Source organism: Diabrotica virgifera, chromosome 8 (genome assembly GCF_917563875.1).
Source record: "Diabrotica virgifera virgifera chromosome 8, PGI_DIABVI_V3a".
Taxonomy (NCBI): Eukaryota; Metazoa; Arthropoda; class Insecta; order Coleoptera; family Chrysomelidae; genus Diabrotica; species Diabrotica virgifera.
Window position 1 is genome coordinate 157,557,618 of NC_065450.1, and position 27,537 is coordinate 157,585,154.

The 27,537-nt window shown below is 32.5% G+C and overlaps 1 protein-coding gene across 2 annotated transcripts in view; it reads right to left on the bottom strand.

Annotated features, from left to right (window-relative positions):
• The window catches only part of LOC126890406 (microfibril-associated glycoprotein 4-like), a 214,652-nt gene that overhangs the window by 99,343 nt on the left and 87,772 nt on the right, over positions 1–27,537 (bottom strand). Inside the window, exon 7 of one of the 2 annotated variants that reach the window (XM_050659308.1) lies at positions 5,513–5,732. The exons of the other annotated variant lie outside the window; for it this stretch is intronic. The gene's annotated coding sequence lies outside the window, so the exon portion shown is untranslated. Of the gene's footprint in view, positions 1–5,512; positions 5,733–27,537 lie in introns of those variants that run through there. 2 annotated transcript variants of the gene reach the window in all.

Genomic DNA, 27,537 nt, shown 5'->3' on the forward strand with positions numbered 1-27,537 from the left:
TATTGCTAAAAATTTTTTATTTTATTGTTAAAAAAAGGCTACAAAACACCTAGTGCTTGAGTGATGCTTTCAATGATTTCTTATTTAAAATCGAACGAGTAGGTAGAAGAGGTAAAAGTGCAAGCGGGGCTATTTCTACGTAGCATGCATTAAAACGCATGTATTAGCCACTGGAAACACTATGTGTTAATAGCTTTTTTTAACAATCAAAAAATAAATTTTTAGCAATGCAAATATTCAAAGCAGATATAATTTGACTCAAACTTTTAAAGACGGTAAGCAGAATTGCTATTTTATTTTTTATTCAAAGGTTATTCGGGTTCAAAAATTGCAATTTTTCGATTTTTTGAAAGTTTAACCGCGTTTATCTCGAAAACTATGCATCCTACGAAAAAACTTGTATTAACATTTTTTGGTTAGAATGACCCAAAAAATACAAAAAAAGTTTTGTTTTGCAAGAAATCGCTGTTATGTAATTCCTCAACTTTTTTGTTTATAACAATCTTATCGACATCCGGATCAACTGTTACCCAAAAAATTCGTGTTCTACGGGCCAAAATACATAAAAAAAACTTGGGTAAGTCCATCTGAATTAAGAAGGCCGTTGTAACCCCTCTGGCGACAGGACTAATGCCACGGTTGTTTAAAATGGTATATACAGTGAGCACGTAAAGGTTGGAATAAATTCATTTTCTCGAGAATGGACGATTTTGGAAAAAACTGCCGAAACAGGTCAATTTTTGTTTTTAAATTACGACTTTTTGGCATATATATCATACTAATGACGTCACCCATTTGGGCGTGATGACGTCATCGATGATTTTTTTAAATGAGGATAGGGGTCGTGTGATAGCTTATTTGAAAGGTAATTCAGTTATCGATTCAGTAGTATAAACATTAACATAATTATTTATACAGGGTGCCCAAAAAAATGTTTTTTTTAATTAAATTTATTAACAAAAAAAGGAGAATCTGTGTAATTTATTTAATTCAATATACATTTCACTGCCCTCAGAAAACAAAAAAAATGTTTATTTGAACATAAATTATTGCTTTTCGCTTAAATTAAATGCTCAAATTGTCAAGAGGCAGGTGGGTGGCTGCTTTAATATTGAATTTACAAAAAACAATATTTATTTGTCAAATCATAATTTTTTCCTATTTTATGATAGCAGTAAAATGTATTTTGAATTAAATAAATCGCACAGATTATTCTTTTTATGTCAATAAATTTAATTAAAAAAAATTTTTTGGACACCCTGTATAAATAATTATGTTAATGTTTATATTACTGAATAGAGAATTGAATTATCTTTCAAATGAGCTATAACACGATCCCTTTTCTCATTTAAAAAAATCATCGATGACGTCATCACGTCCAAATGGGTAACGTCACTAGTATGATATATATGTTAGAAAGTTGTAATTTAAAAATAAAAATCGACCTGTCTCGGGATTTTTTTCCAAAATTATCGATTCTCCAGAAAATGAATTTATTCCAACCTTTACGTGCTCACTGTGTAATAAATAACTTATAAAATATAAATTTTAAGTATATATATATAGTGGCTAAAACACCCCCGTGGGGGTAGCGCCGCCTTTACAGGCTCTCTAGATCCATGTTTTCGAGGTGGATCAGTCCTCCGTTCTTCTCTTTCTTAAACTGCATTACATATCCGGTTCCAGCTCCTTCTGTCTCTTGCTTTTTCTTCTGCATTTCTAATACCCATGCCCTCTAGATCTCGCTTCACCTCTTCCAACCATTTGGACCTCGGTCTTCCTCTTCGTCTCCTTCCGGCCGGAGACCACTTTGTCACTATGTTTATTATCGCTTCTTCTCCTGCTCTCCATACATGCCCAAGCCATCTCAATCTTTGTCTCTTTATTCTCCTGACTATATCTTGCCCCTTCAATTCCTCATTTATTTCGTTATTTCTTCGACTCCTGTATTCACCCTCTGCTGTTTTTATTGGTCCTAATATTGCCCGAATTATTTTTCTCTCAGTTCTTCTCACAATTCAATTTTAAGTATATCAACTTTTAATTATTTATTAAAAAAATTTAAAAAAGATACGCAACAGCCGTGTTCGAACTAGGGAACTCTCGATCTGCAGTCTAATGCCACTGACCCACCATTAATTTGTAGATATCGATTTATTAACGTACTTTAACATAGTATTGCATTAGTCACATTTTTAAAATAGTTTGGAATAAGAAAAATCGATTTATCCATACAGGATGATTGATTAGTGGTAAAGCTCCATAAACCCTTTATAGTAGTAAATAGCAATAAAAGTTAATAACAAAAATTGTAGCCAACTTTGATTACAGATTGATAATCAATACTCGTAAATTGTCAGTTTTAGACAATTCAGTCATGGCTTGCCTAAAATTTAGATAGATTTAGACCCGTAATTAATAATTTGCTCTGAAAAATGAAAATATCTCGAAAACTAATAAATTTAGACGCAGGGAATGTTATATAAAAATTAAAGTACGGTAATGGTACTTTTCTATAGTGATATAAAATACAGGGTGTTTCATTTTAAATTACTGAGAAAATAATGTATTTGCGTTTTGACTCACGTTGTATTCAATATAAAGAAAATTAGCAATATCGATCCTGTATGAAAATTTTGACAATAAATAAAAAATTACACTTTTATAAAAAAGAACTTTTTTATAATAAAACCTTTTTATTATTTATAGGAAAGAATATAAAATAATTTAACGATAAACGATTTAACGATAACATGCTTAAAGTTCCAAAAATTACACTCTAATAAAAAAGTACTTTTTATAATATCACGGTTTTGTTATTTTACATATAGGACACAACATGTTTGGAAAGAATAATTAACTTATAAAATATGAATTTTTAGTAGGTGTATTAAGAGGAAACAGTAGCGATCAACAGGTAGCGAAAACGCGTTCCAAGATTGCGGCTGTAATTTTGAATATTTTTTCGAGATATTTGGCACACGTTTTCGTAATATAATAAAGAATGGCGGTACAGAGTCCAATTTGAAAAATATATTAATATGTGGAAATTACTCTGTAATTAAATACAATATTAAAAAAACGAGCCTGTACCGCCATTAGAAGAACAAAAAAATACACTTTCTTCGAATAAACTTTTTTATCCGATGCCTATATTTTGTGTCATTTTGGAACTACTAAAATTTTTTATTTCATTAGTAGTTCCAAAATGACACAAAATCTAGGCATCGGATAAAAAAGTTTATTTAAAGAAAGTGTATTTTTTGTTCTTCTTAATGGCGGTACAGGCTCGTTTTTTTAATATTGTATTTAATTACAGAGTAATTTCCACATATTAATATATTTTTCAAATTGGGCTCTTTACCGCCATTCTTTATTATATTACGAATACGTGTGCCAAATATCTCGAAAAAATATTCAAAATTACAGCCGCAATCTTGGAACGCTTTTTGGCTACCTGTTGATCGCTACTTTATCACCTTAATTGTTATTTCTAATTATGATTCCAAAAATTACACTAGTATAAAATAGTATTTTTTATAAAACCACGGTTGTTTAAAATGGTAGGTATATATAATTTTAAGTATATAAACTTTTAATTATTTAAAAATGAATAACCATTTTAAATTTCGCTGCGAAACGAAAATACAGCCGAACCATATTCTAGTCCAATCAAAAAGTGCAGGAAGCACCTCTACCGGTTTCGAAACTTATTAGTCTCTCAGAAGGAGACGCATTAATGCTGCTCTCCGTGATCCAACCAAAACAAAACACCGGCGTGCAGTCCCGGATTGCAACGAACGAAATGGCATAGATGCCCTAGCGGCAACTGCTAGCAAAAAGACTAAGTTTTCACTCTAATGGCATATGAAACAACATAATGCTATTCTACATCCCACCAGAATGAAAACAATGGGAACCTTCTCTGGTTACACCTCCGAGGCTTCTACAATTTGCAAGCCATACGGATGCTGAGACTAAGGAAGATGTTTTCATTCTGGTGGGATGTAGAATAGTATTATGTTGTTTTATATGCCATTAGAGTGAAAACTTAGTCTTTTTTTAATTATTTATTAAAACAATTAAAAAAAGATACGCAACAGCCGGGTTCCAACTGGGGACCTCTCGATCTGCAGTCTAATGCCACTGAGGCACCATCAATTTGTAGATATCGATTTATTAACGTACTTTAAAATATCATTGCATTAGTCACATTTTTAAAATAGTTTGAAATTAAAAAAAAATCGATTTATCCATACAGTGTGATTGGTCAGTGGGGTAAAGCTTTGTAGATCCATTATAAGTAATAGATAGTAATAAAAGTTAATAACAAAAATTGTAGCCAACTTTGATTACGGATTGATAATCAGTAATCGTAAATTGTAAGTTTTAGGGCCGGTTGTTCGAACGCTAATCAAAAATGATCATTATCAAATATTTAATTACTGTCACAACTGTCAATGTCAACTTTGATTGGGTTGCTGAAAACATAATTATTGATTACAGTTATGAAATTAGTTAATCAATTATGTTAATAATTGTTATGTTAATTGATTAACTAATTTCATAATTATAATTAATTATGTTTTCAGCAACCCATCTTAAGTTGACATTGACAGTTGTGACAGTAATTCAATATTTGATAGCGATCATTGTTGATTAGCGTTCGAACAACCGGCCCTTAGACAATTATTCAGTCATGGCTTACTTAAAATTTGGAAAGATTTAGACCCGTAATTATTAAAAATTTTGCTCTGAAAAATGAAAATATCTCGAAAACTAATAAATTTACACATATGGAATGTTATACAAACATTATAGTATTGTACTGGTACTTTTAGATGATATAGAATACAGGGTGTTCTATTTAAAATTATTGAGAAAATAATGTACTTGCGTTTTGACTCACCCTGTATTCAATATAAAGAAAATTAGCAAAACAACCATTTACGAAAATTTTGACAATAAATAAAAAAATATGACGTCAACATACCATTGACCTTGTGTTAGCTTTTATTTATACAGGTAGTTAAACTTGTTACGATTTTCATATAAAATTGGTTATAACTTTGTAAATACCCCGTATAACTCACCAAACATTTATATTTTTGTAATCGAAAAGTTACGAAGATTTCGAATATAAAATAAAATACAGGGTGTTCTATTAAAAAAAATATAAGTTTGGTCTGCCACTATGTTATCGAACACCCTGTAACATTCTAACTAATTTTTTAATGTGAAGTTCAAAGTTGGCTACAATTTTTGGTATTAACTTTTATCGCTATCCATTACTATAACGGATCTACGGAGCTTTACCCCACTAATGAATCACCCTGTGTAATAGCAATTAAATATTGCATTGTTAGCTAGTTCTAAGCTATTTTGAAAATTTCAGGTACCTAGATAACCTAGAACTGTTTTTAAAATGGATTACAAAATTTGCGAAGACCGTGACAAGAACCAAGCCAAGTATATAAAACGTTTGAAAAAATATAATAATTAAAACTAATACTAATAATGAAAACTAATAATTTATTTTACGAAATTTGGAGACACGTTACTTATAAATTTAAAACGCTTATATAATATTTATCGAAAATGAGTATATCGAGGACCGTTTTTCATTTGGATGTGTAGACCAAACAGCTATATGGAAGAGTATTCTTGGTACTATTTTCGTCCTCAAGATCAGTCTTGGTGTCCAAACAGGAACAGTACATTCATTACAAAAACTAAAACAAAAACAAATATGTATTAAGTACTGAGCTGATATTTTGATAACGTCGTACATATTAGCTATGAGCTTCACTGGTATTGCTGGTATTACCATTGATTATAGACACGGATAATCCGTGTCTATAATCAATGGTATTACTAATGCAACTTTTGCCGGAAATTTTTAAATTTATTAACCTTTGTCGAGAGGCATAATCTTACCCCGCTAACAGACGGCATTGGTACAATTGTACCTATTATATAGTTTCTTAAAAATTCCTTAATCTTAAGGGAAATATGTGTTACTTTTTAAGATGATATTATTTTATTAGTGCCATAACTGGTAAAAATTCTTGAATATTGCCAGAAATAAATAATAATATAAGGTAATTTGATCTTGTACCCATTAACAAAGCTTAAAAGCCGCTTTTACGTCACCCGGCATAGCTATCGTAAATTATTGAAATTACTGCAACAATTAACTTGGAAACAGACGTTGTAAGCAAATTCTATGAAGAGTAGCATATTATTGTATTTCAATTGGAAACGTAGATGTTTTATCAACATTTTAGTTGGTTGTTGTTTGCCAAAACGCTTATACCTAAAAATTATCATGAGTTATTATAATAGTGATTCTACATCTAGTTTACCGAAATGGCTACGAAAGATGTTAGTAGTAGATTTATATTTTTTCTTGATAATATTACAGTACACAAAATGACGGTAAATAATTATAAAGGTTATTAACAGATATATCTAAGGGGGTCCTACAGCCTCTGCCGCATCCCGCATTTCGATCTCCACCTTTTTCGGTCGGTCCATTCTTCCTCATTTATGGCTCTATCTCTCATTATTTCTCTGATTCCTTCTCTCCATTTCAGTGCTGGTCTTCCTCTTCTTCTTCTATTCCATAGAACATAGTTTAAAGCCTGTTTTGGCCATCGTTTATCATTCATTTGCATTACATGCCCGTACCATAAAAGCTATTTGGATTCTATTGTATCTACGGTATTGTACATTCTTCCTGTTCTTCTTATTTCTTCATTTGGGATGCGATCAAGTCTAGATATCCGACACACTAGGTTATTAACATAACATTACATGTAACGTTTTGTTACAGGTTAACGTCAGCTGAACTACTAAAATTGGCTGAAGAATCCGATTCAGATGAAGAAAAGTGTTTATTGCATCTGATAAGGAAAGCTATGTTCTACAAGCAAATGCTGAGGAGTCCAACATTGAAGATAAATTTATTATAGAACAGGCAGACGAGTACAACTCAGACGAGCATATAGAGAATGAACCTCAATCTTCAAGCAACATTTTGATATCCAAGGATGGAACTGAATGGAGTAATCATCCAATGCGCAGTGCTCAAACAAAACCTCGTAATCTCCTTCGACAAAAAGGTGGGCCTGCAGCTAAGAGTAATTTATTTACACCTAAAGAAGTATTTATGTCAATTATGACTTATGAGCCCAGAAATTTGTGACATAATTTTGCTTGAAACAAACATAAAAGGCAAAGAATTGGCGCAAAGATTCCCAAATGCTTCAAGACGGCCTCCACAAAAGAAATTTGAACCATTTACTGAATGTGAGCTCAACGCACTTTTTGGTATTCTAATTGTTGCTGGTGTACATAGAAGTAACAAATAAAACTTGTGTGAAATGTGGAGTATGGATTATCTGCCATTAATACGTGCAGCAATGTCTCGTGATCGTTTCAAGACCATGTTACGATTTATCAGATTTGACAACGAAAGTACCCGGGAAGAACGCAAAAAAACCGATAAGGCTGCACCTATAAGAGATATCTGGACAATGCTAAATAAAAATTTGCAACAAGCCTACAAACCATTCGAAGACATAACCATCGACGAACAATTGTTTCAGTATAGAGGCCGTACAAATTTTACGCAATACATACCTTCCAAATTCGCTAAATATGGTATCAAGGTTTTTTGGGCTTGTGATGCATCAAATGCACAAGGTCAGCTTTATCTTGGAAAAGCAGCAGATGGTTCACGACAAGCTAACGTTGGCGAACGAACAGTTTTGAATCTGGTCACATCTTCTAAAGATTCCGGTCGGAATGTTACAACAGATAACTTTTTACCAGTTTTGAACTGGCTAAAGTCTTGAACTCATGACAAATTACTTTAGTGGGCACAGTTAGAAAGAACAAAAGATCTCTACCCACCAATATGAAAGTAAATAAGGAAAGAGCTGTTTTTTCTACTAATTTCGCATACAATCCTTATGCTATAGTCTGTTCGCTAAACTCAGACGCAACTTTCTAGATATTTTAGTCGGTAATTTTGCCAATTTTAGTAAAATTGGCAAAAAATAATTACTAAATAGTTAATAATCACTAAATAGTTAGTAATTTCGCCAATTTTTGCAAAATTGGCAAAAAACAAAAAAATTATCCACTAAAATATATAGCCAGTTGCGTCTGAGTTTAGCGAACAGACTATACTGTATGTTCTTATGTGCCAAAGAAAAATAAAGCAGTAGTGTTACTTTCGTCCATACATACTACAGGCAAAGTAAAAGACACTGAAGTAGCGAAGCCGGAAATAATTAAGTACTACAATGAAACCAAAGGGGGGGTTGATACCATGGATAAAATCCTGAGTGAGTATACGGTCAAGCGTCGAACATTACGTTGGCCCTTGGCCTTTTTTTATAATATGATTAAGGTCACTGGCTTAGCATCCTACATTATAATATATCGAGAGCACAATCCATCACTAAAAACAAAGGACCAACGCAGGAAATTTTTGAAGGATCTTGCTAAAGATCTTTGTTTGCCTTCAGTTCAATCTCGAAGTAAAAACCGGATGATGATGAGGAGTCATTTTCTTCGTAGTGCTGTAGAAATGGTCCTTGGTCGAAACAAAATATTTTCTGTAGTTGCTCCACCTCAAGTATCTCACAGCACTCGTGGATCTACGCCAATAACCGGAAGTTGCCATGTGTGTCGGAACGAACGGAAAAAACAGCGTAAAACGAGGAAAAGTTGTGTAGTGTGTTCTCTACCTGTGTGTGACGAACATTCTTTGTCTAAAACGACATGTATGTGTTGCGAAAATCCACAATAACATTCAGTCTTGTATTTTTATTTAAATAAACTATCATTTAATAACAAAATGTATTGTTTTTTACAACCTTTATTTAAAAAACTTAACAAGGTACAAATGTACCTATGCCGCCTTTTATGGGGGTCGAAATTATTTAGGCCTCCTTCTAGGAACTGAATAAATATTTTTTTGTTATATTTGGCTCTCATAATCTACTGGATAAATGTAGAGATGTCACAAAGTTTCAAGTCTCTATCTCTTTGAAAAAGAAAGTTATCACAATTTGAAAACTCAAAAGTTACAATTGTACCTATGCCGCCCGACAAAGGTTAAATATTTAATTATTATCGTGTAATATTTACATAACAAAGAAGTAATTAAATTGTAATGGATGGTTAATATCAGTAAGTACAAAATTTATTATTCATTATGATTATTTTTTTAAGATTTTGCTAATCATTTTGACGTTATATCGATTAGTTTTCTTCTTTCTTACTTCGGATACTTTCACAATTATCGTGTAGATGGCTCTTAGATTAATAGATTAATTATATTAAGAAATGTTTAAGGGGATGGGTACGAACTTTCGACTTCAACGTTATTTAAATGGGATTCATTTTTTTCGAATCCTGAGAAAACTAATAAGTATTTTTGAAAAATTTAAACGTAGAATGAAAGAATACGATATTACCGAAGGCCGAAAGTCCCTGAGAACTTCTATAATGTTTATTTTAGTTAGTTACATGGGTGAAAAACTAAGAGAAAATTTAGTGTGATTTTTAATTTCAAATATTTCATTCAAAATAAACTTTTTATTCATTCTAAGGGACTTTCGGCCCTCGGTAATAAAGTAATCTTTCATTCTGCGTTTAAATTTTTCAAAAATACTTATTATAGTTTTTTCAGGATTCGAAAAAATGATTACATTTAAAATATGTACATTGAAAATTTTGACAGGCGTCAAAGTGTTCCTTTCCTCTTAAAACAGCAAATGAAAAAAAAACTGTCAATTTCTTTTTTTTATTTAAATTTACATATGTGTCTCGGCTGCCTGGCCATTGACACTACTGTCAAATTAAAAACAGAAATTTTAACGGTTCTCCCAATAAATACACTAAACATCAAAATTAACGCACCACCTTAAAAATATGACATATTTGATGTCTCGTATTTTCTAAACCTGTTGTCCGATTTGAGTGATTTTTTTAGTATATTATAGTTTAGTTCTTCAAGAATGTCGATGTAATAATATTATTACTAAACAATTAAGAGTTGTTGTATACCGGGTGTCAAAATGATAGTGTGTTTTTTCATCAAAGTTAGGAACGCTCTGTGGAATATTCTAGCGTACATAAAATATTGAAATTAAAACTCAACTGTAGCCTTAGGCTTTCTTAACATTTTGTTTTTTGATTTTATTCATTCGCTAATGTTCGATAATAAAAAAGTTAGGTACTTTAATAACTAGCAATGTTATTCATCAGTACAGGGTATTTCTAAATAAGTGCGACAAACTTTATGGGTTAATTCTGCATGAAAAAAATATGACCGTTTGCTTTATAAACATAATATGTCCCCAAATGCTTTGTTTCCGAGATACGGGATGTTTCATTTTTCTTACAAACTGACGATTTATTTATTGCTCTAAAACTGGTTGAGATATGCAAATGCAATTTGGTAGGTTTTAAGAGGTAGTTATTGCACAATTTTTGACATTAAATAAAAATTTTATATTCACCATTGGCGTGCATACAGGTATAAACATTTTAGATACATCCCGTATGCACGCCAATGGTGAATATAAAATTCTTAATCGTATGTCAAAAATGCGCAATAACTACCTCTTAAAACCTACCAAATTTCATTTGCATATCTCAACCGGTTTTAGAGCAATAAATAAATCGTCAGTTTGTAAGAAAAAATTCAACATCCCGTATCTCGGAAAAGAAGCATTTGTGGACATATGTTTATAAAGCAAACGGTTATTATCTTTTCATGCAGAATTACCCCTTAAAGTTTGTCGCACTTATTTAGAAACACCCTTTATTGATAAATAACATGGCTAGTTGTTAAAGTACCTAACTTTTCTACTATCCCACTTAACCAAATGAATGAAAAAACAAAATATTAAGAAAGCCTTAGGCTACAGTTGAGTTTTAATTTCAATATTTTATATATGCTACAATATTCAACAGGGTGTTCCAAACTTTGAGAAAAAAACACACTATCATTATTACACCCGATATACAATGACACTTAGTTTTTTAGCAATAATATTATTAAATCGATATTCTTGAAGAATAAGGCTATAATATTCTAAAAAAATCACTAAAATCGGACAACAAGTTTAGAAAATACGAGACATCAAAATGTCCCATTTTAAGATGGTGCGTTAATTTTGATGCTTAGTGTATTAAATTTTAACCTTTTTCGAAAGAAAAGAAAAGTGTTCTGTTTTTATATTATTTGATGGTAAATAATTTAATATTTTTCGGTAGAATCGTAAAATTTCTGTTTTTAATTGACAGTTTTTTGACAAGTATATGTTTATATTAATAATGTTAATACCAAATAATTGTTTCAAATTTATTATTTAATTCTTATCGTGTAATATTTACAATGTAACGAAGTAATTCGATTATTTTTTTTTAAGATTTTTCTTACTGTTTTGACGTATTGACTGGCGAATATTAGTTTCCTTCTTTCCTACTTCTGATACTTTGACAATTATCGTGTAGATGGCGCTTACATTAATAGATTAATTATAAATTATATAATGTAAAAACCCTAATTTTAATATTTAAAACGTAAGTATATTTAAGGTAAAAATATATGCGACAGCTTTGGCCAACTAATAGTTTTTCCTATTAATGTATTTAATTTCAATGTTTTAAATTAATCACTTTGACATTTATGTCAAATTTCCAGCAAACGTTCACTGACTTGTCACTGCTGGTGCTCACGAACTTTTAAATATCCCCCCTTAAGGGCGTCGCCAGAGAGGGGCAGGGGGCAGCTGCCCCCCCTAGAGGTTAACGTGCTCTCCGGTCACCCTGATAATTTCTGTCTGAACTATTTTTTCATTGCTCGTCACATAAGCTCAACCTGGTTATCAATGACCTGAACGCTCTGCCTGACATCCGGAATACAGTTGGGACCATCAAAGATATAATTACATTTTTTCGTGAATCGGTTTTAAGAAGAAAATTAGTAGCCAATATTGCCAAGTTGTGCGAAACAAGATGGAGCGAGAAATACAAGAGCATCAGAGTTTTTAAAGAGAATTTTTGTGCTATAATGGAGGAACTAGAAACCCTGTCTCGAGATGGTAATAATGCGACAAGGAAACGTGCATATCAGCTCCATGCTGCAGCTTCCAAAATTTCGTTTGTTTTTAGCCTTGTGTTGATAGCCAAATATTCCGCTCTTTTAGAACCCACTGTAAACGTGCTCCAATCAGTCTCCTTGGATGCGGTTCAGGCATCCCAGCATATTGGTCGTATTTTAAACCTAATCAAAAATCACCGTGAACAACCCGAAAAAGTTACAGAAGAAATTTTCAGAGATGCTACTACTATTGCGGAAAAAATTGAATTGGCGGAAGATATGAATTCAATACCCCGTACTGCTGAAAGACAACACCACCGTAGCAACCACACGGCAAAAAGCCCCTCAGAATTTTGGCGTAGGTCCATAACAATTCCTTATTTGGACTCAATTATAAATTCCCTACAAATAAGGTTTTCTGAAGAAAATAGACCATCATTTACTTTAACAAAACTACATCCTGCGAAAATGAAAAACATTTCTTTGGAAGAACCTGAAGAAGGTTGCGAGGAATTCCAAATTTTTTACGGTCTTACAAATATTAAAAATGAGACAGAGCTTTGGAAAAAAATATAGGAGGAAAAACCAGAATCGATCAAACTGAGTATGAGTGTTGTGGAAATCCTCAAGGAAACGGAAGATTTTTTTCCTTAAATTAAGAAGGCTTTGAAGATCCTTGTTGCTTTACCTTGTACGACTTGTACAGTTGAAAGGTCATTTAGTAGTCTTAGGAGAATCAAAACCTGGTTGAGTAGCACAATGTCTGAAGCTCGACTCAATGGCCTTGCTATGATGAGTGTACACAGGCAACATATTTTCAAAAACTTAAAAAACGATTTCGTGAACAAAGTGACCAACGAATTCGCAATGAACCCTAGAAAATTATGTTTTAATTGATTTTCTATATAGATATTTTGTTAGTTTTCTATTTTTTTTATTAAAACATTTCTTTTTTGATATTTCTCTTTTATGGTGCCCCCCCCTAGCTTACCGGCTGGCGACGCCCTTGTGTCCTCTACCTACGAGCTCAGAGCGGATACGAAATAAATCTACTAGATAAGCTACATTTTGATCAAATACGACTAGTTAAAGTTCTGAGTATGAAGGACGGAGTTATATCATTCCTATCATACTTATTAGTTACCAATTTTCTTAATCCTCGTCCATAACGATAATTTCTAAATTTCTTAGATTAAATGAAGCTGTGTGCTATACGTATACAGGGTGTCCCGAAAAGATTGGTCATAAATTATACCACACATTTTGGGGTCAAAAATAGTTCGATTGAACCTAACTTACCTTAGTACAAATGTGCTCCCAAAAAAAGTTACAGCCCTTTGAAGTTACAAAATGAAAATCGATTTTTTTCAATATATCGAAAACTATTAGAGATTTTTTATTGAAAATGGACATGTATCATTCTTATGGCAGGAACATCTTAAAACAAAATTATAGTGAAATTTGTCCACCCCATAAAAAAATTATGGGGATTTTGTTCCCTTAAACCCCCCCAAACTTTTGTGTACGTTCCAATTAATTTATTATTGTGGTACCATTAGTTAAACACAACGTTTTTAAAACTTTTTTGCCTCTTAGTATTTTTTCGCTAATGCAGTTTTTATCGCGATGTGGCTTCTTTTTCAATATATTTACGTAAAATTTTTATGGGGGTTTTGTTCCTTTAAACCCCCCAAATGTTTGTGTACGTTCCAATTAAACTATTATTGTGGCACCATTAGTTAAACACATTGTTTTTAAAACTTTTGCTTCTTAGTCTTTTTTTCATAAGTCACCTTTTATCGAGATGTAGCTTCTTTTTCAAAATATATCTAAAAATGTAAATTATAAATAAATTTTCAGATTATTAACAGGTCTCTATAATCGTACTTAACCATATACAAATATGTGGTGGATTTCGACAAATATTCAAAATATCTCAATAAACACTGACTTATCGAAAAAGTACTGAGAGGCAAAAAAGTTTTAGAAACATTGTCTTTAACTAATGGTGCCACAATAATAATTTAATTGGAACGTACACAAAAGTTTGGGGGGGTTTAAGGGAACGAAACCCCCATAAAACTTTTATGGGGTGCACAAATTTCACTTTAATTTTTTTTTTAAGATTCTGCTACCATAAAAATGCTACATGTCCATTTTCAATAAAAAATCTCTGGAAGTTTTCGATATATGAAAAAAAATCCATTTTCATTTTATAACTTCAAAGGGCTGTAACTTTTTTTGTGTGCACTATTGTATATAGGTAAGTGATGTTCAATCAACCTATTTTTGACCCCAGAATCTGTGGTATAATTTATGACCAATCTTTTCGGGACACCCTGTATATTGTCGACCTGGATCCCGCGTTAGAAAGAAAAGTTGATTAGTAGCAAGCTGAAAATTTGTTAATAGCTTAACGGTGTCTAGTCGGACAAACTTTGATGCACGGGAACACTGGAACAGGGGAAGTTTTAATTGTGGAGCATGATAAACGTGTCGTTCTGACAAGTTTATGATTGTAAAAAATAGCAAGTTGTTTTTAAGTTTATTCAATAGCCAACGTTATATATAATATATGAAAAAATGTTTGTCCGACACAAATGTTGGGAATTTTAACGAGTCCGACACGTAGAACATGTCACATCACAGGAATTATGTTGGTGATAAATAGCAGTCTGATTTTTGCATGAAAGTTTAATGAAAGGTTAAAAAATCAATTGGAAGTCGTGTACGACAAAATTAATGGGAAGTTTTCGTTGTCCGACATTCTAAACATGTAAGATATAGACAAAAATGCTGGTGATAAATAGCGTTCCGACAAAAACGAAATTTAATTAAGTAAATTATTCTTTACAAAGAATGACTGTTGTCGGAAAAAATAAGGGGTAGATTTCGTAGTCGGACAATTGAAAAAAAATAATTTTTGAAATTTCAATAACGGGTGACTATTCTATGTCAAAAGTACCTACAATCAATTACAAACGATAGCTCTTGATTTATCTCAACATCATTTAGGTACCGCACTACAATACATTCTACCTAGTAGATTAGGCAAAGTATGGGCCGCACTGTGCATCAAGGTGTAACGACAATATTGTAGATTGAGTGGTCTAGCCATCGTTGTCTGTCACATGCGCGGAATTGCTTGGTTAAAAGAGATAGATTGACCACCGATCGACATTTTGCTCTGTATTCCGTGTCTACCCTTAATAATAGACGGAGAGGCAGCGCTGAAAAATCTTTTTGAATTTACTAAAGCTAGATTTTTCACAGTTGATTACTGTGAGTGTGTAGAGAAACATACTGCGGTCGGTCTAGCGAAACGTAGAACAGGGGTTACTGAGAGGGTATCAAAGTTGCTTTCCTAGGAAGGTAATTATTTCCAAAAGACTAAGTTTTCACTCTAATGGCATATAGCATATCCCACCAGAATGAAAACAATGGGAACCTTCTCTGGTTACACCTCCGAGGCTTCTACAATTTGCAAGCCATACGGATGCTGAGACTAAGGAAGATGAGGGAATTCTACAATTTACAATTCACGTCCCATCTGCTCAGCGCGGTAAAGTTCCAACGAGACTGGTTCCCTTCATACTCCACACAGAGTAAATGTAAATCAAAAATGAATAACCATTTTCAATTTCGTTGCAAAACGAAAATACAGCCGAACCATATTCCAGTCCAATCAGAGAGTGCTGCAAGCACCTCTACCGGTTTCGAGACTTATTAGTCTCTCATCAGGAGGCACATATGCTGCTCTCCCTGATCCAACCAAAACAAACCCCAGCGTGCAGTCCCGAATTGCAACGAACGAAATGGCATAGATGCCCTAGCGGCAACTGCTAGCAAAAGACTAAGTTTTCACTCTAATGGCATATAGCATATCCCACCAGAATGAAAACAATGGGAACCTTCTCTGGTTACACCTCCGAGGCTTCTACAATTTGCAAGCCATACGGATGCTGAGACTAAGGAAGATGAGGGAATTCTACAATTTACAATTCACGTCCCATCTGCTCAGCGCGGTAAAGTTCCAACGAGACTGGTTCCCTTCATACTCCACACAGAGTAAATGTAAATCAAAAATTAATAACCATTTTCAATTTCGTTGCAAAACGAAAATACAGCCGAACCATATTCCAGTCCAATCAGAGAGTGCTGCAAGCACCTCTACCGGTTTCGAAACTTATTAGTCTCTCATCAGGAGGCACATATGCTGCTCTCCCTGATCCAACCAAAACAAACCCCAGCGTGCAGTCCCGAATTGCAACGAACGAAATGGCATAGATGCCCTAGCGGCAACTGCTAGCAAAAGACTAAGTTTTCACTCTAATGGCATATAGCATATCCCACCAGAATGAAAACAATGGGAACCTTCTCTGGTTACACCTCCGAGGCTTCTACAATTTGCAAGCCATACGGATGCTGAGACTAAGGAAGATGAGGGAATTCTACAATTTACAATTCACGTCCCATCTGCTCAGCGCGGTAAAGTTCCAACGAGACTGGTTCCCTTCATACTCCACACAGAGTAAATGTAAATCAAAAATGAATAACCATTTTCAATTTCGTTGCAAAACGAAAATACAGCCGAACCATATTCCAGTCCAATCAGAGAGTGCTGCAAGCACCTCTACCGGTTTCGAAACTTATTAGTCTCTCATCAGTCGAAACCGGTAGAGGTGCTTGCAGCACTCTCTGATTGTACTGAAATATGGTTCGGCTGTATTTTCGTTTTGCAACGAAATTGAAAATGGTTATTCATTTTTGATTTACATTTACTCTGTGTGGAGTATGAAGGGAACCAGTCTCGTTGGAACTTTACCGCGCTGAGCAGATGGGACGTGAATTGTAAATTGTAGAATTCCCTCATCTTCCTTAGTCTCAGCATCCGTATGGCTTGCAAATTGTAGAAACCTCGGAGGTGTAACCAGAGAAGGTTCCCATTGTTTTCATTCTGGTGGGATATGCTATATGCCATTAGAGTGAAAACTTAGTCTTTTGCTAGCAGTTGCCGCTAGGGCATCTATGCCATTTCGTTCGTTGCAATTCGGGACTGCACGCTGGGGTTTGTTTTGGTTGGATCAGGGAGAGCAGCATATGTGCCTCCTGATGAGAGACTAATAAGTTTCGAAACCGGTAGAGGTGCTTGCAGCACTCTCTGATTGGACTGGAATATGGTTCGGCTGTATTTTCGTTTTGCAACGAAATTGAAAATGGTTATTCATTTTTGTAATTATTTCCATTTACTAAGGCTGAAAATCAGTACACACATTTTAAATTAAATATAAATAAAAGTTATTATAATTGGTCAGCTGTATGACGGGACAGAGCCGGTCGGTCGGCCCCAATAATCGATTGAGGAAATAAAGCATTTTGGCTCACAATTTTTTCGTCCTGCATGGATTTACTTGAAATTTTCACAGAAGGTAGGAAATAGTCCAAGGATCATTTTCTATATCATGCCGCTATCATACGCTAAAACCTTGGGGTGGTTGCTACCCTATCTCGGGGGTGGGAATTTTTTATTACATTTTAATCATGCAATTCGATGTAAAAAGTGATTCTAAGAAAAAAATGTTTTTTACATTTTCTTCGTAAAACTAATAATTTTCGAGTTATTCGCGCCTGAAAATAACAGTTTTTCGACGAAAAAATCGACTTTTTTAGAGGGTTTTTTGAGAATATCTCGAAAAATATGCATTTAATCAAAAAAACTGTAGATATCAAAATTGTATTTTTTAGTAACACAAACGAAATTATTTTTCAATAATATCTTTAAGACCAATACAAACCGAGATAAGGCATGTTAAAAGTTAGCTTTTTTCGTCAAATGCATAATTTCGAAATATTCAAAGCCAAATAATGAGAAAAATTTGCATTTTTCGAGGAAAACTTAAATATTCTTTTTTCAAGCATACAATTAGATCTTTCAAAAAAAATTATAAAAAGTTTCTAGCATGAAAACTAAGCGAGTTATAATAAAAAAAATGTCGGTACCTGCTTTTCTCTACGAAAAAATAAGTGAAAACAACCCCCTAACTAAGTTCCTAATTCAAAATTGGTCTTCATCTGTCTGTAGTTCCTTTTATATTTATATTATCAATACCCTCAAGGAGTTTGACCTATTTAAAATGCCTAATCTTGGAAAAATATTATATCTCACTGTATTGATTTTCAGCCTTGGTAAATGGATTTAATTACCTTCGTAGGAAAGCAACTTTGATACCCTCTCAGTAATGAGACCCCTCAAAATGATTTTGTAGGCTTTTTAAGGAGCTATAAGACTGTGTAAATTGAATTCCGTAAGATGACTTTGTTTTTAATTGGGGCGGGTTTAAAGGGCTCGAATAAGGGGGTGCTTGCTGATAAATAGAGGTTTTGAACAGCGATATCTGGCTAACTATTCACTGTAATGAAAACCTATGCACAGGGTAATTTAAGTCATTAAAAAAGATACAATTTAGCAGTTTATAATTTTTTTCATATCTTCAGTATTTTCGGAGATATTTTGAAGTATATGGTGAAAAATACCAAATTGCAAAAAATAGATTTTTCTTTAAACTTCAATTTTTCCAAAATTAGGCATTTTAAATAGGTCAAACTCCTTGAGTGTATTGATAGTATAAATATAAAAGGAACTACAGAAAGGGGAAGACCAATTTTGAAGTAGGAAGGTAGTTAGGGGGTTGTTTTCACTGATTTTTTCGTAGAGAAAAGCAGGTGCCGACATTTTTTTGTAAGTCGCTTAATTTTCATGCTAGAAACTTTTTATTATTTTTTTTTTGAAAGGTCTAATTGTATGCCTGAAAAAAGATTATTTAAGTGTTCCTCGAAAAATGCAATTTTTTCCCATTATTTGGCTTTGAATATTTCAAATTATGCATTTGACAAAAAAAGCTAACCTTTAACATGGCGTATCTCGGCTTGTATTGGTCATTAAGATATTATAGGAAAATAATTTGGTTTGTGTTACTAAAAATACAATTTCGATATCTAGAGTTTTTTTGATTAAATGCATATTTTTCGAGGTATTCTCAAAAACCCTCTAAAAAAGTCGATTTTTTCGTCGAAAAACTTTTATTTTTCAAGCGCGAATAACTCGAAAAATATTAGTTTTACGAAGAGAACGTAAAAAACATTTTTTTCTTAGAATCACTTTTTACATCGAATTGCATGGTTAAAATTTATTAAAAAATTCCCACCCCCGAGATGGGGTGGCAACCACCCCCAAGGTTTTAGCGTATGATAGCCGCATGGTATAGAAAATGATCCTTGGACTATTCCCTACCTTCTGTGAAAATTTCAAGTAAATCTATGCTGGACGAAAAAATTGCGAGCCAAAATGCTTCATTTCCTCAATCGATTATTGGGGCCGACCGACCGGCTCTGTCCCGTCATACAGCTGACCGACTATAATAACTTTTATTTATATTTAATTTAGAATATGTGTACTGATTTTCAGCCTTAGTAAATGGAAATAATTACCTTCGTAGGAAAGCAACTTTGATACCCTCTCAGTAACCCCTGTTCTACGTTTCGCTTGACCGACCGCAGTATGTTTCTCTATACACTCACAGTAATCAACTGTGAAAAATCTAGCTTTAGTAAATTCAAATAGATTTTTCAGCGCTGCCTCTTGTTCTATAATATGGCTATGAATACATTGCCATTTAAGATTATTATAGTCCAAGTTATAGATTCTAAAAACTGTCACTTTTGACAATAGTTCATAATAAATTGCAATCGCAACTTCAAATTTAAACTAATCGATTTATTTTGGCAGCAAATTATTTCTAGCCATCTGACATATTACATTACATATTTCATTTGTAGAAATTTAAGAAAAATTAAGATATACAATTTTAATTTTTTAATAAAATAATTAAATATTTTATTTAGGTACCCTTCTTTAACCAAGCCCTTTTTAACTCAAAAAGCATTACAGCATGAAGAATGATATCCAATAGAATTTTCACAATAATCTGGCAACTGAACCTCATTGAATTGATGACCAAGTATTTTACAAATTTGTAAAATATTCGACAATAATTACTCAAAACTGTTCCGTTGAATTGTTTCACTTTTTCATTTGGAGGCTTAAAATTTAAACTTTAAACATTCCATAGTTAATATAAATTTTAATTTCCAACACACGAGGCAAAGAGAAAGTTAGAGACCATGTACTTTCAAATACTACTTTGTATAGTAAAGAGCACAAAGTGTCACACAGACAAATGCCTTCTACATATACATACTTATAAGCATGTGTCATATTTACGTCTACTCTTATAACCACCAAATTTTTACAATCTTCACATTTTTCAACGTCGTTTACAGTGTTAAGATTTGATTATGGAAATAAATTTATACAACGTTTTTTGTAAGAAATTTTCGAGTCCGGTCCTGAACATGGTAACACAAACTGTGTTTACATTTCAGTCCCAAAAAATCATCTTTTTTCAAGTAGTTTATATCCAAATAAACTTGAAAATAAGCAAAAAGTAATAGTATATAGTGCAGTTACCTTACGGAATAAACCAGTGAGTTTTTATTATTTATTTATTCAAAACATTACAAAGCATACCGTTTGTAAGGTTAAGTGACGGCCGAAAGGCCAGTTCTCGGAACTAGTTCTGGTTCTGAAACTGGTTTATAATTACTAATGAGTATACCAAATGATACCAGATCCGACCTAACTAATTTGTCAACAATCATGACTGAAGATCATCAACAACCTCAAAACAAAACCTCATATTCAACTGTGCTTAACAATGCTTCTTCAATTCAATTTCCTTCAAAGCTGCAAGCAATTTTATTTAATTCGCTACCTGATACTAAAATAGAAGAGTACTTAATAGCACTTGGTAAAGTTGTTCATCCACGGAATATTTTATTTTCATCAAGGCTATCAAATAACAGAATATGTATTTATCTCTCCAGCGAATCCCTGGTGGAAAAATTTATGTCCGGTCCAGCAGAAATAACAATTAAAGGCGAAAATCTAAAAGCACGAAAATTGATAACTCCAAACGAAAGACTGTTACTATCGGGTGTTTGCCCTTCTATTCCACATATTCTAATAGAGAATGAGTTAACCAAATTTGGTCTTAAATTAATGTCACCTTTAACCTTCCTTAGAATCGGTAGTCAACTTCCAGAATTTCAGCACGTCCTCAGTTTTAGAAGACAAACTTATATTCAACCACTTGTAGATATAGACCTTCCCTCTTCTTTCTTAATGACATATGATCAAACTTCGTATCGCATATATTTAAGTTTAGATAAACCTTCATGTTTTATCTGTAAGAACACAGGTCACGTTGCAGCAAATTGTTCAAATCATAATCAACAAAATGATTCCTCTCATATCCAACACCAACCGCAACAACCAATACAACAACAACCAATACAACAACAACCAATACAACAACAACCAATGCAACAACAACCAATACAACAACAACCAATACAACAACAACAACCAATACAACAACAACCAATACAACCACAACCAATACAACAACAACCAGTACAACAACAACCAATACAACAACAACCACAAGAATCCCCCAAGTCTATTCCATCACCCCTAGAAATGGAACCAAATCATCCAGTCAGTAATTCTAGTGCCGAACCTTCACTTAACCAACAAACAGATACTAATTTAATGCCCCCCGTATTAATTATGGAAACTAATTGTATATCTAAGGATCAGTCAACGACCAATAAGAGAACAATTTCGGAAATTAATACTACTCCATCTCCCACTGAAGAATTAAATAAAGAATTTAAAGTACCAACACAAACCAAAAAGAAACAAAAAAAGCAAACTGAATCTACCAGATCAATTCAGGAAATAATGATGCCAACAAAAACAGTATTTCACGATACGTCAAATAATTTTAACTTAACATATGAACAAACACTTGACTTTTTTGAAAATTATACTAGCTCGACTGATCCCATTAGTTTATTACAAACATACACAACGGATATACCCAACTTTATTTACATGTTAACAACAATTAAGCCATATTTTACAGAAAAAAGCATGAAAACTAAATGCACTAAATTAATAAACAAAATCGAAAAAATGCTAGACGATCCCGCTTATCAAGATAGTGATTGTTCGACAAATTCAGCTCCAGAAATAAACTAAAATCTTCGAACCGATACTACAATGGAATGTTAACGGGTTTTATCCCCGTTTAGAAATGCTTAAACATTTATGTTCAATAATCTCACCATCAATAATATGTTTACAAGAAACAAACTTTAAAGGATATCATAGTTATGACATGAAGAATTATTCTTGTTTCCATAAAAACCGAGAAAACGCAAATATCGCTAGTGGAGGAGTTGTTACGTATGTTAACAAAAAATATGAATCAGAAGCATTAGTAATCAATAGTAATTTAGAAGTAGTAGGAGTATCAGTGTCCTTTCCACAAAAAATGAATATCTGTAATATTTATATTCCACCTGACTTACCTATCACAGAAGCAGATATTTCAGATGTATTAGATCAGATTCCCACTCCCAGAATAATCGTTGGTGATTTTAACAGCCATAATCCAATATGGGGATCTCTTGGAATAAATTCCAAGGGCAAAATTTTAGAAAACATAATTACCTCAAAAAACCTAAACGTACTGAATGATGGACAATCAACAAGATATAATATTCATACAGGTACTTCATCAGCTATCGACCTGTCATTATGTGATCCTCTACTGTCAGCAAAGTTTTCATGGGATGTAATTCCGTTTTTATTTGGAAGTGATCATTATCCTATTAAAGTCTCTTTTAACAGTAATTATGAAGATACTAATACAACCCCAATTCCAAAATGGAATCTAAAGAATGCCGATTGGTATTTATTCAAAAAGTATATTCAACAGACTTGCCATAGCTTAAAAGAAGTCACCGAAAATCATCATATAGATGAACTTTTGAATTCGTTTATATCATTAATCCATCTTGCCGGTGAAAATCATATAGGTAAAACACAAACTCTACATAAAAGAAATTCATTACCATGGTGGAACGCAGAGTGTACTGATATAATAAAGAAATATAAAAAATCCTTTAACAAATTGAAACGTCACAAAACACTTGAAAATACTATAGAATATAAGAAGTTACGGGCTCAAGCTAGATATATAACTAAAAAGAACAGAAAAAAATCTTGGCAAGAATTTATGTCCTCTATTAATTCCACTATGCCTATAAGCACCGTATGGGAAAAAGTTAGAAAAATATCTGGAAGTAATACCTATAAAAAGATTCCATTTCTATGCAATAACAAACAGATAGTAACATCTAATAACGAAATAGCAGATTTATTAGCAAAACAATTTGAAATGAACTCCAGCAATAACAACTTTTCTAAAGAATTTATCAATACCAAGATGATTTTGGAAAATAAATTAATATATTTTAATTGCATTGAAGATAATCCTCTTAATATAGCATTTACCATGGAAGAGCTTAATCACTCTTTAAGTACCAGCAAAAAATCGGCGCCAGGACCAGACGATATTCCTGTTAGTTTCTTACAAAATCTACCAGATAATGGAAAACAATATCTTCTTAACCTATACAACAGAATTTGGACTAATAATGAGTTTCCCACAAAATGGACGCAGGCGATAATAGTTCCATTACTAAAACCAAATAAACCACGAACTGATCCCGAATCCTATAGGCCAATTTCGCTTACCAACACAATGTGTAAAATCTTGGAAAAAATGGTGAATAATAGACTAAGGTGGTTTTTGGAAAATAATAAATTAATAATCAATGAACAAAGCGGCTTTCGCAGGAACAGATCCACTTTAGATAATTTAATTGACCTAGAATCCGAGATAAATGAATCGTTTGCAATTGGACAGGAATGTCTTGCGGTTTTTTTCGATATAACAAAAGCGTTTGACATGGCTTGGAGATACGACATTCTTAACACACTAAGTCAGTGGGGCGTCAAAGGTAACATGCTATATTTCATTCAAAATTTTCTTAGTAAGAGACAATTTAAGGTTAAGATAAATGGTACACTATCCAGCACTAAAGACCAAACAAATGGAACACCTCAGGGATCTGTTATTAGTTCAACACTATTCTTAGTAGCAATAAACAAAATCTTAGAAAACTTTCCACAACTTGTTAAAGCGAGATTATACGCTGACGATTTAGTCATATATTCAAGAGGAAAAAATATTCTTTCTATACAGAAAAAATTACAATGTGCATTAAATCACCTTGAAAACTGGTCGAAAGCTGTAGGATTGCAATTCTCTACAACCAAAACTAAATGTATTTTATTTTCAAAAAAACGGCAGTCTACAACTCCAGATCTTCAGTTATATGGAAACAACTTAACTTATGTGGAACACTTAAAATTTCTAGGAATGATCTTTGATAAAAAGCTATCTTGGAAGTACCACATTATGCACATTAAACAATCCTGTCAATCTGGTCTCAATTTAATGCGTACACTGTGCAATCGTAATTGGGGTTCAGATTGTAAAAGTTTGATTCTTATTTACAAATCTCTAGTACGATCCAAACTCGATTATGGATCAATTGTATACTCATCTGCAAAGAAGACACTTCTTGCTCAACTAGAAGTCATACAAAATACAGCATTAAGAATAGCCACAGGAGCATTCTGTACTAGCCCCATTAATAGTTTACAATGTTTAACCGGAGAACCACCTTTAAATTTCCGAAGAATGGACTTGTCATTAGTCTACGCATCATCCATATATGCAATAGAATCGCATCCCACTTTCCACCACACTATTGCAGAACGTTTCAAAGCAACTTATGTAAATAAAAAAAGAACTAACCCTCCCTTTTACGAGAGAATCAGAAAATATCTCTCTCTCAATAATATTCAATTCCCAAAATTTTTTAATCAGACAAATACAGTTACTCCTCCGCCCTGGACCTTTCCTCCTGCAATATGTGATCTAACTCTCTCTAAATACAATAAGCTTGATACCCCCCATGCAACAATTAATCAATCTTTTCTCAACATACTTGCTTCTTTCCCAGATCATTGTTATATTTATACAGATTCATCTAAGACTGCTGATGGTGTGGGATCGGCAGTTGTAGATTCAAACACTATATTACAATTTAAATTATCTTCCACTTGCAGTATTTACTCTGGAGAACTATATTCAATTCTGCAAGCCCTCATTCACATTCGTACTCAAAAAATTCCAAAATCTGTCATAATTACCGACTCACTCAGTGCATTACATACGATAGAACAGTTATATACAAGTAATCCTATAAGTATTTTAATAAAAGAACAATTACATTTACTGAAGAACACGATGCAGCAAGTAAGCTTTATATGGGTTCCATCACACATTGGACTTCAAGGAAACGAAAAAGCAGATTTCCATGCCAGAGAAGCAATACACAGTGCGTCTTCAGTGTTAGTGAACTTAGTGCCTGTTTCCGATTACAAACCATTCCTTAAAGAAAAAGTGTTAAACAAATGGGAAAACGAATGGAATCTTTCACAATCATCTCTACACACAATAAAGCCCTCAATTGAACCTTGGTGTGAGATAGACCTAAATCGCCAGCTGTTTGTGAAGCTAAATCGTTTACGCATAGGGCATAGCAGACTTACTCACAGCTACCTAATCTCTAAGTCAAATCGCCCTATTTGTGACCTGTGTAATTGCGACATCAATGTAACACATATATTAATAGAGTGTCCTAAATATCTTAATGAAAGACAAAAACACTCCATACCTCTCAATATAAAAGCAGTCTTAGGATCACACTGTAAGCTTACACATTTGTTTAATTATTTGAAAGACATTAATGTTTTAAGCAAACTATAACCACTGTTAACATTTTATAATTCTTAATTTGTAAATTATATTGTTACCTAAATGTGAACTTATGTAATAGTCAAAATGTTATTAGATTTAAGTAACCATGTATTAATGACAGTACAGCTAATAACCCAAAGTGGTTGATGCTGATAATAAAAAAAAAAAAAAAAAAAAAAAAAAAAAAAAAAAAAAGAAATTTTCTATACTTTCTGATGCGCCTAACTAGAAAACTCTAAGATATTGCTTTCACATCTTCTATGACATTTTTTTATTATCATTTTCAGGATATCTAGAACAAACTCCACCCAAAAAAATAATTTTATTGCAATATACAGGGTGCGCCAAACCTCTGGTTTTCTTTGATTACGGCTAAATTATGGAATATACAAAAAAATGTTTTCAAAAAAAATTAATGTATATCGAAGCCGTCTATAATTTAAAATTATTTTCTATTATACAGGGTGAGTCAGAACGACGGTACGAACCAAAGTTATATTTTTTTAAAAAGAACACCCTATATATTATTTCATTTTCGAATACAGTTTTTAAAAATATGAAAAATTTGTATCAGGTCTTATAGGCCTAAAGTTAATAATGTTCGAAATATTTACATTTTTATTGAGAAAAATGGTAATATTTATAGGGCTGTGGATTATGTTTCTAGGGTAATAAAAATTTAAGTGGTAGGTCAAAGTTTTTATAATATAGTGTCATTGTTAAATAATTTAATATCATTTACTTATAGCCATAAAATATACAGTGTGATCACTATTTGCAAATTCAAAATTTTTTCCTTTTTTTTAATGGAACATTAAATAATGCATATTAGTTTTGAATTTTTTAGTAAATATTACAACCTTTCTTTTGGTGTAAGGTTGTATGTACATAGCATGTTTGGTTTTGTAGATATTTAAAAAAGAACTATAGATTTTACGTTTTGCTGATATTTTATATCCGCCATAATTTTAATTAAATTATTTTCCAAAAAAAATTATAATCTGATTTTAGAAACATACACTAAAATATGAAAGATGAAAATAAAAACGCAATTAAAGAAAAAGTAAAACGTATGCAAGTGCAACTAAATTGAAATTAATAACTTTAAAATTATGCTACTAACAACCTTTTACCATACTGATGAGTAATTAATATGAATAAATTATTTATTAAATTAAACAACCAATTTTAAAATCTACCTTAGAAATTTTTCTACCCTTGTTACTTTATTGTACCCAATTTTGTTAGTTAAATTGTATTTACGAGTAAGATCAGTTAATAATAACTTTTTATCTTACCTACATCTTGAGAACGTATAAAGTGTGCTTTGAAACAAATGAACGTTATAGAAATATATTATGAATACTCTGGGCTAATTAGCAAAATTCATGGAAAAGTTATTTACCAGCAATTTTATTGCTGGAATCGAATTATAAGATCCTATATATTAATAATATAGGCTGAAAAGTCCGCAGATAGTGTGCTACTTTTTTATAAACAAAATGGCGCCGACAAATCATATTTTTTCAATTATTGCTCTATAACTCC